Source organism: Podarcis erhardii, assembly GCF_964252035.2.
Source record: "Podarcis erhardii genome assembly, chromosome: 10".
Classification (NCBI taxonomy): Eukaryota; Metazoa; Chordata; class Lepidosauria; order Squamata; family Lacertidae; genus Podarcis; species Podarcis erhardii.
Window position 1 is genome coordinate 34,846,955 of NC_138500.1, and position 10,884 is coordinate 34,857,838.

The window sequence follows — 10,884 nt, forward strand, 5'->3', positions numbered from 1 at the left end:
GCTAAAGGATTCTGGGATGAGGCTGTCACGTGAGGTGCGGGGGTAGGAAGGAAAGAGTGAAAGCTGATTGGTCTGTGGAAACTAGAAGGGGCGGAGGAATACGACGCCCGGGGAGGTGGAGTTTGCAGCTGCAAAATAGTTTGCTTCAGAACCAGAGAAAGCAAGAGTCCTACAAATAAAAAGTGGGAACGAAAAAGCTGTTTGCGACTGTACAGTATATACTTCCCTAATTAGCTATCAGTCGTACTCTCGCGTATTTTGAATTCCTTGTACTTCCTCTAATGCCTTTCATCCATCTTTAGGAGCGGGGGTTGTGTATTATTTGCTTATATGAGTACAGTATTTGGTTGTGTTGGAAAACCTGCATCTGATTGTTATAGGAGAAGCATTTTCTTGCTCTTCCACTATCCCGTCTGTTTCTTTTAAAGAATGGGAAAGAAAAATATTGAATGACTGTAAAGAACTGGAGGCTGCCTGCGCTTTCTCACTAAGCTACCACATAATTGCTGGCAGAATAACATTTGTATGGGGAGGGAAAAACGTGCGTGCAAAATGAATTTTACTCTAGTTCTGGAGACGATAGCACACACTGCAAAGAAATATTTATTGCATTGTTTGTTCGTTGAATAAAAATATTCTGGAAGTCATGAGTCTTGCCTAACTGCTATATCAAAATCTTCACGTGTCTAGTGCAGTTACAGAAGTAAACCCCTGTGGAATCTACTTTTAGCCTTTTCCATATAGAGCTTAAAGTCAGGGCCAACCCACTCATGAGGCAAGGTGAAGTGATCATCTCAGGCAGCAGGATCCACAATGGCAGCAGATCCCATGGTGATCTTTATTTCCCTCCTTGTTCCTGATGTAGAACTTCACTCACCCCTTCTTCCCTGGTAGAGAAGGACAGGATGCTGTTTTGTGGTTGCCTTAAGCAGGGCAGGCCCTGCTTAAAGTGCTATAAAAGTAAAACCATGCAAAAATAGTTTAACCAGAGACCATGCTGAGATAACAAAGATTAATATGTCCACCGACTATGGTTGTAGGGTAATACCACCTCCAGTTCTAAGCAGTCATCTGAACAGGGCTGCAGGAGCACAGTTAGTGCTGACTTTACAAAGCCAATTGTTTGGGCACCATTCACTTCAAAATTGTTCCTGAAGGCTGCAATCCTAACCCCACTTACCAGGGAGAAAGCACCATTGAATCCAATAGGACTTACTTCTGAGTAGGCATGGTTAGGCTTGCATTTATTCTAATATGTTTATCCTAGAATTGTAGAGTTGGAAGGTATGTCAAGTGTCATCTAGTTCAAACCCCTGCTTTGCAGGAATCTCAACTAAAGCATCCTTGACAGATGGTAAGCCAATCTCTGCTTAAAAACCTCAGATAAGCAGAGTCCACAATCTCCCAAGGGAGTCTGTTCCACTGTCAAACTACTCTTACTGTTAAACTTCTTTTAATTGCCTCTAATTGTGTTATAATTGTTGTTTTATATTGTACTTTCCATAGCATGATTTATTTTATTCATATACTTGTATACTGCCATGATATCCACATAGACAAATAATGGTCTAGATTTCTTGAACAAATTAATACAGTCATATTCATCTTCTAGGTTCAATGCTGCTGCTGCTGCTGCTGCTGAAAATATGAGCTATCAATATTGCAAAGCTCAGGTCTTACTACATGTCAGATACAAATACTTAGAAGATTACGACTGTTCCATGTCAAATAAAAAAAATTAAATAAAGAGTTGGTAGAAGCAATAATTATTCAGCACAGAGTTAGAAAAAAGTCAAGTTTAGCAAAAGAGATTTTCATGAAGTATTTAGCAAACACTGCATTGTAAATATGAAGTGCTATTTTTCTAAGACAGGATGTACTTTCATCTGTTTCAATTCTGATTAATTATAAAAGGCATTGTGTCTTTTCAAAAAACAAACACGATTGCTGTGACATCAGAGGATGGCAAGAATGGAAAACCACTAATGTCAAGTGAAGAAAGAACGAGCAATCTTTCCCTGAGAGCTGCTGATTCTAATTAGCTTCCTGGTGAACATTTAGCTAAGGAATTAGTTTCCTGGTGAACATTTGTCAGCTCTTTAGCTTACATTAACTTGGAGTTAAGAAACTTGTTGAATCATACATCAGTCTTGGTAAAACTAAAAACCTTATACAAACAAGGATCTAAAACCAAAAGGTTAAAGCTCAGGTGGGTGTAACCCATAGCATTAAGAAGGGCATGAAGCATGGGCTTAACTACCGGTAAATGCTATCTATGTTTTCTCTCTTTGTGTCCCAGAACGTGAGCAGCTTCAGCCCATAATAAGACTTCTTTCTCAAGCATATATTTTATTAGGGTGGAATGTACCAAAAGATTTATAAACACACCTTCAGAAAATGGCATGACAATGTTAAACGTCCTTGCTTAAAAAAGAGAGAAACAAATACAAAATACATAAACCAATAGCTTTTATTGAACCAATATAGGTACTACTACTACCAGTAATAATACTGTATAGGTAGATCTCATCCTACACACAGGTTACATTCCTGGCTATCACATCTATAAGCAAAAATCACATAAAGCCAGAATGACCCCCATGTGGCCACTGCTACCTATTCAAAAACATCACAGAGTGAACCTTGCCCACAGAAGGCAGAGGTGTTTATAAGGTTGAATTCACTGGAAAAAGTATTTATTTATCTGTTATGTACTGAAGTTCTCACCCTGGGCCAGCAGGAGGATACTGTAGATAGTTTTCGCTCAGGTCCGTATATGCAAATAAGGAATTGAAAGTGACATTCAGTGATTGGATAGTTACAGAAAGTTGTTACTGTTCCCATGTAGTTGAGCTTTATATAAGCAGGTTGGCTGAACCCTTCAGCCCTGTTCTTTTCTGGCCTGTGAATAAACAAGAGCTGTCTGAAGAATTGCTGTGTCATCTGATATGTTCACCCACAACATAACATAATCCATATTACTCTTCCTTATACAGACCCACCCATACAGACCCATCTTTCAACACTCTAAAATTACAACAGCCAAGAGAAAATTCCTTTCAAGATGAGTCACTGGGAACAGCCTTTCCCTTTCCCTTGCAGCATGGTGTTATCAGTATGCTAATGACACTGAGCTCTAATTCTCCTTGAGTCAGGTGAATGCCAAGATGCAGTTATAGGTTGGATAAGGGCTGATAAACAAAAGATTAATCCTCAGCAAGATGGAGGCCCTGTGAATGAGTGGTTCCCAGATCTTGAGACAATGGTTGCAGAGTTTGGGGTGCTACTGGTGATACATAATATGGAGTGCAACTGGAACTGTCACCAGAGTTGGCATTGGCAATTTCAAGTCTGGATTAGTGGAGTGTGGTCTACGGGGGGAGAGGGGTGTTTCCCTTAGGTTTGGAAGGTACAGCTGATGTAGAATACAGCGATTACACTGCTAACTGGAGCATTTTACTGCAGGTGACTCCTCTCCCAAAGAGCTGCACTGACTGCTAGTATGCTTCAGGACTCGGTTCAAGGCGTCATCATTTACTCATAAGGCGCTAAAGCACTTGGAACCAGGTTATAAACACCTTGTAATCTTATGGGGTAATTTAATGCAGAGGTGGGGAACCCGTAGCCCTCAGATTTATAAGAAAACAGGGAAGCCTAGAGTGAAAGAGGGAGAAGGAAAATAAAAATGGATAGAGCAATAGAAAACAGGGTGGCGACCCTCTGCAAATGATTAGTTCAGTCCTCTGTCAAGGGGGATGGGAAACTGCTGTGGGACAGCAGAAATAGACAAAGAGATGGAAGGAAATGGAAGCACAGAGAAATGGGGGGGGGAGAGAGACAGAAAGAGCGGTGGAGAGTGTTATGCTGTCCCAAAATGCTACATTTTGGGTCTTGGTCCTGCCCACTGCTGGCATGCAGACCCTGGTGGATTAACTCTGAAGAAAATGGTTCCCTCTATAGAAAAGAAAGGTTCTCCATCCTGCCCTATCTTAACTACTATCACATGGAAGAGGGAACCAGCTTGTTTCTCCTGGTCTGGAGGGTAGGATTTGAACCAATGACTTCAAGTTACAAGAAAGGACCTTCCTGACTAAATATTATGAAAAACTTCCTGATGGCAAGAGCTGTTTGACAGTGGAACAGTCTCCCTCAGAAGGTATTTTTAATCTTTGTTGGAAGCCGCCCAGAGTGGTTGGGTTAACCCAGCCAGATGGGCAGGGTACAAAAAATAAATTATTATTATTATTATGGACTCTGCTTCATTGGAGGTTCTAAAGCAGAGGTTGGAAGGTCATCTGTCATGGATGCTTTAGCTGAGATTCCTGCATTTCAGGGAGTTGAACCAGATGAGCCTTGGGGTCCTTTCCAACTCTACGATTCTATGAAAATGAAACCTGAGTCCAAGAACTGTACTTCATCCACTTGAATCCAGGACACCAGATAATTAGTATATGTTGTCTTAGTTCTGCAATTCAGTAGCCATGAATACATTGTATTGCCTTGTTAGATGATATTTTCTGTAGGTGATTTGTAATTTTCTCTTCTGCAACCCTGAACTGTATTTACCTTGAGTAAAATTAAGTGACTGACTCTTCTGGAACCCTATATATACTGTGTGCTGATAAGAGGGACACTATAGACCCCTCCCTCAAGGTAGCAGCTGTTTCTGTGACAATCTAAGGTACTATTTTAACCATTGAACCAAAAGTTTAATACATGAAAGACACTTTTAAGGTTTTACGTTGAGTGGGGCAATATTTGTGTTAAGTTGTGGGTTGACATAGCAGACGACACAGCGATTTCTCCAAGTAGCTCTTTATTTCATAAGCTGGAATAGAACTGACTGCAAACAGCTCAGCCGGCCTGCTTTTATAGGCAGCCGGCAGTCAACATTGTAGCAACAACAGCCCAGAGTTCCCGCCTAAAATAACTGACGCGGACCTGAGTGAAAACTATCGACAGACCTGAGTGAAAACTATATACAGTATCCCCCTGCTGGCCCAGGGTGAAACTTCACTACATAACAATTTGTCACAAAGTGTTGGATAACAAGACTCATAACTAACATGCTAAAGTCTAATCCAGGCATAGGCAAACTCGGCCCTCCAGATGTTTTGGCACTAAAACTCCCATCATCCCTTGCTAACAGGACCAGTGGTCAGGGATGATGGGAATTGTAGTCTCAAAACATCTAGAGGGCCAAGTTTGCCTATGCCTGGAATGCACGAAGGAGTTAATGCCACAGAGTAAGCTGTCTTACCAGGCTTAGCTAAGTCACTCCCCCTCACCTCAGGAGGAAGGAAGTCAAGCCTATTGTTTCTTTTCAGAAAGCTCTTAATTAGGGTGCCCTAAATCTCTCTCTCCTCACATACCTTCTTCCCCAACCTTATACTTTATACAACACCAAAGTCTCACATTGAATTTAACTGATCTGTAAAAAGGACTTTATAACCTGAAAACAAACAAGGTCTGTACTTCTGCAATAAAATCTTTAATAAAAACAACAATGATAAAAAAGGAATATATTTCAATCAGAGTGCGTGCTCAACTGCAATCACAGATAAACTTTTAAGGAGGAGAGGAACTGGCCTGTAATGTGATGAGGAAGAAAGTGAAAGAAGCTCCTATAGTCGTGGGAGTCTTCTTCCTCTCATACATCGGGAGAATCTAGTGGCCAGTTTTCTGGAGTTCAAGATAGTATTATGTTTAGGTTAAGTTTATTAAATTTATATACTGCTTCCCAATTTAAAAAAAAAGATCCTGAATCAACAACCAAGTAAGATATACAATAATAAAATCCCATAAGCAAAGTCTCAAAACATCTTCAAAGGCAGCCCCACATGCAATGTATTGCAGTAGTAGTCTACCAGAACATAGACAACCAAAGCCAAGCTATGACCATCCTGATAGAATTGCAACTGGGCTACCAGCCAAAGCTGGTACAAAACAATCCATGGCACTGGGGCCACTTTTGCCTCCAATTACCTCATTGAATCAAAGAGTAGCCCCAAGCTGCACACCTGCTCTTTCAGGGGAAGTATAACCCAGCCCAGAACAGGATGCATTTCACTTTTCTTGAACTGAGCTTGTTATTTGGTTCTCATCTAGCCCACTACTGAGGCCAGGCACTTAGCACATCCACCACCACACCTGCTGGCAGACTTGTGTGTCATGAGCATATGGACAAGGATGCACTCCAAAACTCTAGATTTCTACATTGTGAAAGGTGCAGGAGTCCTGATGACTTCTCTCTCTCTCTTCCACCCCCATTATGAGTCTTCAGTATGTTATTTGAGACAGTTACAGATGGGTAGCCGTGTTGGTCTGCCATAGTCAAAACAAAATAAAAAAATTCCTTCCAGTAGCACCTTAAAGACCAACTAAGTTAGTTCTAGGTATGAGCTTTCGTGTGCATGCATACTGGAAGGAATTTTTTTATTTTATTTGAGACAGTTCAGGAACACTTAACACCTTTTGGAGGTCTTTAAGCTCAGATTGGATGGCCATCTGTCATTGATGCTTTAGCTGATATATTCTTGCATTGCCGGGGGTTCGACTAGATGGCCCCCAGGGTCCCTTCCAACTCTACAATTCTTTGATTCTGCGGAAGTGTTCAGTCGAGAGTATGAGTCAAAGTAATAACTGTTCTGAGAAGATGGTGTGAACTTTCTTTTCCCTACTAATTACAGTAGCGAATTTACTAGCTAATCCTGTCCAGATTAAGTCACACATTGATTTAATGTGCATCATCCTCTGCAATCTGGGAAAGTGTCTCATCATACAACTATTTAAAAAGAGTGTGGGTGTTGCTAAGATGCTATTTCCTCACACTCATTATTGCCATTTGAGTTCTAAGACCACTGAGGCCGACAACTTTAATTACTTTACGTAGAAAGAAGTTACATATTTAAATAGAGTTTACTATTTAAATTGGCATATCTGTTTGGGATCTTACCCAGCTGAAAACCAGTCCAACTGACTTCACAACATGCTTCCAAATGAGGTTCTTGCATTCTCCCTGCTTCCCACCTAATTGTTATTTACATTAGGAAAACAAGGGATTATCAAACCATGCTACTGCTCCAACCAGAGTCCTCTGCAGCAACTTTGAAGGGAACTTGAAGCTCTCCTGTGCTTCTCTGTTGACACCAGAGAATATTATTTAGGGCACAGAAAATGCAATGTATATTTCCTGAAATGTGAGATTTGAAAATGATCCCATCATAAGCCTAGATAGCTCAGTTGGTTAGAGCACGGTGCTGATAATGCCAAGGTTGCCAGTTTGATCCCCATAGGGGACAGCTGCATATTCCTCCATTGCAGGGGGTTGGACTAGATGATCCTCAGGTCCCTTCCAACTCTACAATTCTATGATTTCTATAAGCATGTTTTCTCTGCGGTATGCCCTATTGATTTAGATGGGGACAATATTTTAAGTAAGCTTAGGACTGCAGCCTTAGCTGTAAATTGTATGTGAAAAATCCTTCAAGAAACCACAGAGGTCCAACAATCAGGGTTAAATGCTAGTCATTCATCAGTCCCATTTTTGGACACTTTAGTCACATGGACCATTGGGAATTTTTTTATCTGTTTCCCCTGTATAAAAAGGATACTGGCTGTAATACTTTATTACATTTTAAATTGCATCAGCCATACAATCTTAAATGTAACCTACCTTTGGGCGAATTTTTGCGTAGGAAAAGGAATTCCTCTACTTTGGAGTAGCAGGTGAGCTAGGGATTGCCCTGGTAAACAGAGCATATCCCTGGCATATTATTCACAAAGCCCAGGTGAAAGCAGATGCATGTGAGACGGGACCTTCTTGTACCGAAGCACAAAATACCACAAAAATGTATTACCTGGTTCTTTTGAGTTTACTCCTCAGACAATGGAAGTCATAAACAGATACTGGGTATTGTATCTCACATTGTGGGTTGTGATCCCCATCCCTTGATAGGGTTCCGCAGAACCCACAATTTAAAAGATGTTCTTGTTCACAGTGATTTTAAAAAACCACAGAAAATTTCTCATCTACCGGTGGGACACTTTAAGTGTGAAGGCTGTTTAGCCTGCAACCAAGCTGTTGAAACTGCCTCTTACCATATCCCTCACAGTTCCACAATTCTGAATCGAAAAGGTTCACTATCTGGCACCAGAAATGTAATTTATTTAATTGAATGCACCTGTCAGTTGATATGCATCGGTGCCACCACCTGCCCTGTTAAGACTCAAATTTTAGAACACTTGTATTTTAGAAAACCTATTTGGGAAAGGAACTACTTTTGCCATTTTTATGGACATTTATTGTTTGGTGATATTATCTTGTGTTGATTGTCTGGCGAGGTGGCATTTGCCCCTCTTATCCCCTCCACTACTTCCTATGAGCCACTCCAGACTATTTTTGTGTGTGCGTGGATAGGTGTATTCTGCAGCATATCATTTACTGATGCAGTAATGGCGCATTAGTGTGGATTCATATTGAACCCTCCACACACTATTCCCCTTGTGTTGTTGTTCTGCAATGCTTCCCCAGTGTTATTGCATTATTGTTGCTTGGGGGGACGGACGACATTTTTGCATTGTTGTTTGGCGGGCACACTTTTGCACTGTAGAATGTTTTAAACTGTTTTACCGTAATTATATTGTTACATATGTAGTATAAAAAACTTACAGGGTTTCAGCACGACATTATGGGATATGCACTGCATGGAAAATGAAACAGTATGTCCACTCTGATTGCAAGCACAATCAGTGTGGGTTCGCATAACTGCCCCAATACTATCAAATAATGTACAATATAAAGAAGGGCCCCCTATGTGTTTGTCCCAGTGGCAAAAGAATAAGAGAAATGGGTGGGTGAGCAGAGTGGAGTTGGTCTCATCCAACTGTGGTCACCTGGGTACTCAGGGCAGCATCAGTGCAGCCTCGAGGTCTGGGGAGGGGAAATTGCTGTGGTCTGTAGAAATTCTCTCTCTCTCTTTCTCTCTCTTTCTGCAGGCTCTCTGTCCAGATGGGGGAGGGATCTAGAGTGTGTGTTCCTGGCATTGGGCAATTGGGACAGATAAGGGATTCTGCTAGTTTACCACCTGCCTTACTGCCCAACAGTCTCCCTGACAGAGCTGGTCTCAGAGACAGTGTTGAGGACTCCCAGACCATTGGTTTTGGGGGACTTCAACATCCATGCTGAGGCAACTGGCTCTGGGGTGGCTCAGGATTTTATGACAGCCATGACGACCATGGGGCTATCCCAACATTCAGTGCATGTGACAGGCCACACTCTGGGCCTTTTTTTTTTCAACCGGGCAGGAAAAGGGTGATCTGAAAGTGGGAGATAATGACATCAGTCCCTTATCACAGTCAAATTACTTCCTATTGAGAGTTAAGCTTTCAGTCCTTTTCCCCTTCTGCAGTGGTGGGAGACCTATTAAGATGCTCCACCCTCAGAAGCTGATGGGTCCAATGGGTTTCTAGATGGCTCTGGGGGTTTTCCAGTTGTTATGACTGGTTCTGACCTCTGGAATATGCAAATGGTTTGACACGATTGCCCCTGAGTGCCCTCTCCCACTTCAGTGAACCTCTTTGGCTCCCTGGTATATTCCAGAGCTTGGGGTGAGGAAACAAGCCAGGAGATGGAAAACTCCAGTCGAATGCAATCAAACATTGGTGTTTCAGTGTATCTGAAGAAGTGTGCATGCACACGAAAGCTCATACCAAGAACTGACTTAGTTGGTCTTTAAGGTGCTACTGGAAGGAATTTGTTTTGTTTTGACTATGGCAGACCAACACGGCTACCTATCTGTAATTGGTGAGGGCTCATCATTAAGCCTATCTAGTTACAGTGAAGCCTCCATTGCATCCTCATTGTGCCATCCAGCAGAGCTTTTCCAGGTAGTGCGGGCCTTTTCTGTGGCGGCTCAGAAATGTGAAATGCTCTACCCAAAGGGGTTGCCTGGTGCCTTTGTTACATATCTTGAGATGTCAGGCAAAACATTCCTCTTCCCTCAGGCCTTTGGCTAATTAAACAATTGATGGCCTTTAAAACTGTGTGTGAGTGGGGTTATTGTTTTTGTTTCTTACTATGTTATGTATTTTTGTGTTTTTGCATTATAAATCACCTGTGATTCTCAGATGAAGGGTGGTACAGAAATTTAATAAATAATAAGTTCCCTGAGGCATCTTAGCTACGACTTCTTCCAGTGCATAAAGCGGGAAGTGGAGGTGTTGGGATATATTAGCTGCTTTGCATAAAAGTATGAGTAAGCATGCACTAAAAGCAGATATGCCACCCATGTGTCAATCAGGTGAGACAAGCAAGTTTCATTCACAAGGGCTCATCACGGTCACGGCTAGACTGGCACACCCAGTCTTTGTGTCGTTGGCACTCAGTATCTCATGCCTTCCCATTGTGCAACTATTTCAAGAGTGGACCTTCAGCCTCTGCTGGAATTAAGCCCTTGATTATGGGAACTGAGGCGTTTTGATTTGAATAACGAAGGGAGGCTCCCCTCTGAATTCAGGACAATTACTTCCTTTAAGGCGAATCCACCAGTCACCGCTCTTCCTCGGGGCGGGGCTCTCCCTCCTCCAGTTGCGGGAGGCGGGGCTGCTTTCAGCTCTCGCCACTTTTGCTGCTCTGTCGCCCAAGCCTACCTGGGTCTTGTCTCGTGCGCTCTCCCTCTCGCGCTGCCTCTGGCCGAATCGCGGGTGGTGCTGAAACGAGGAATCCCCTCGCCTGGGGCTCCGTCTCGAGGCAGAGAGAGACGGGAGCTGTACCTCGCCGCTGAACTCCCGCGCAAGGCAGGCGACGAGACCGGAGACGAGGCAAGCTTTCCCGCGGCGCTGGGCGAGGAAAGGGAGACGAGGAGCATTTCGTTCACCGGCTGC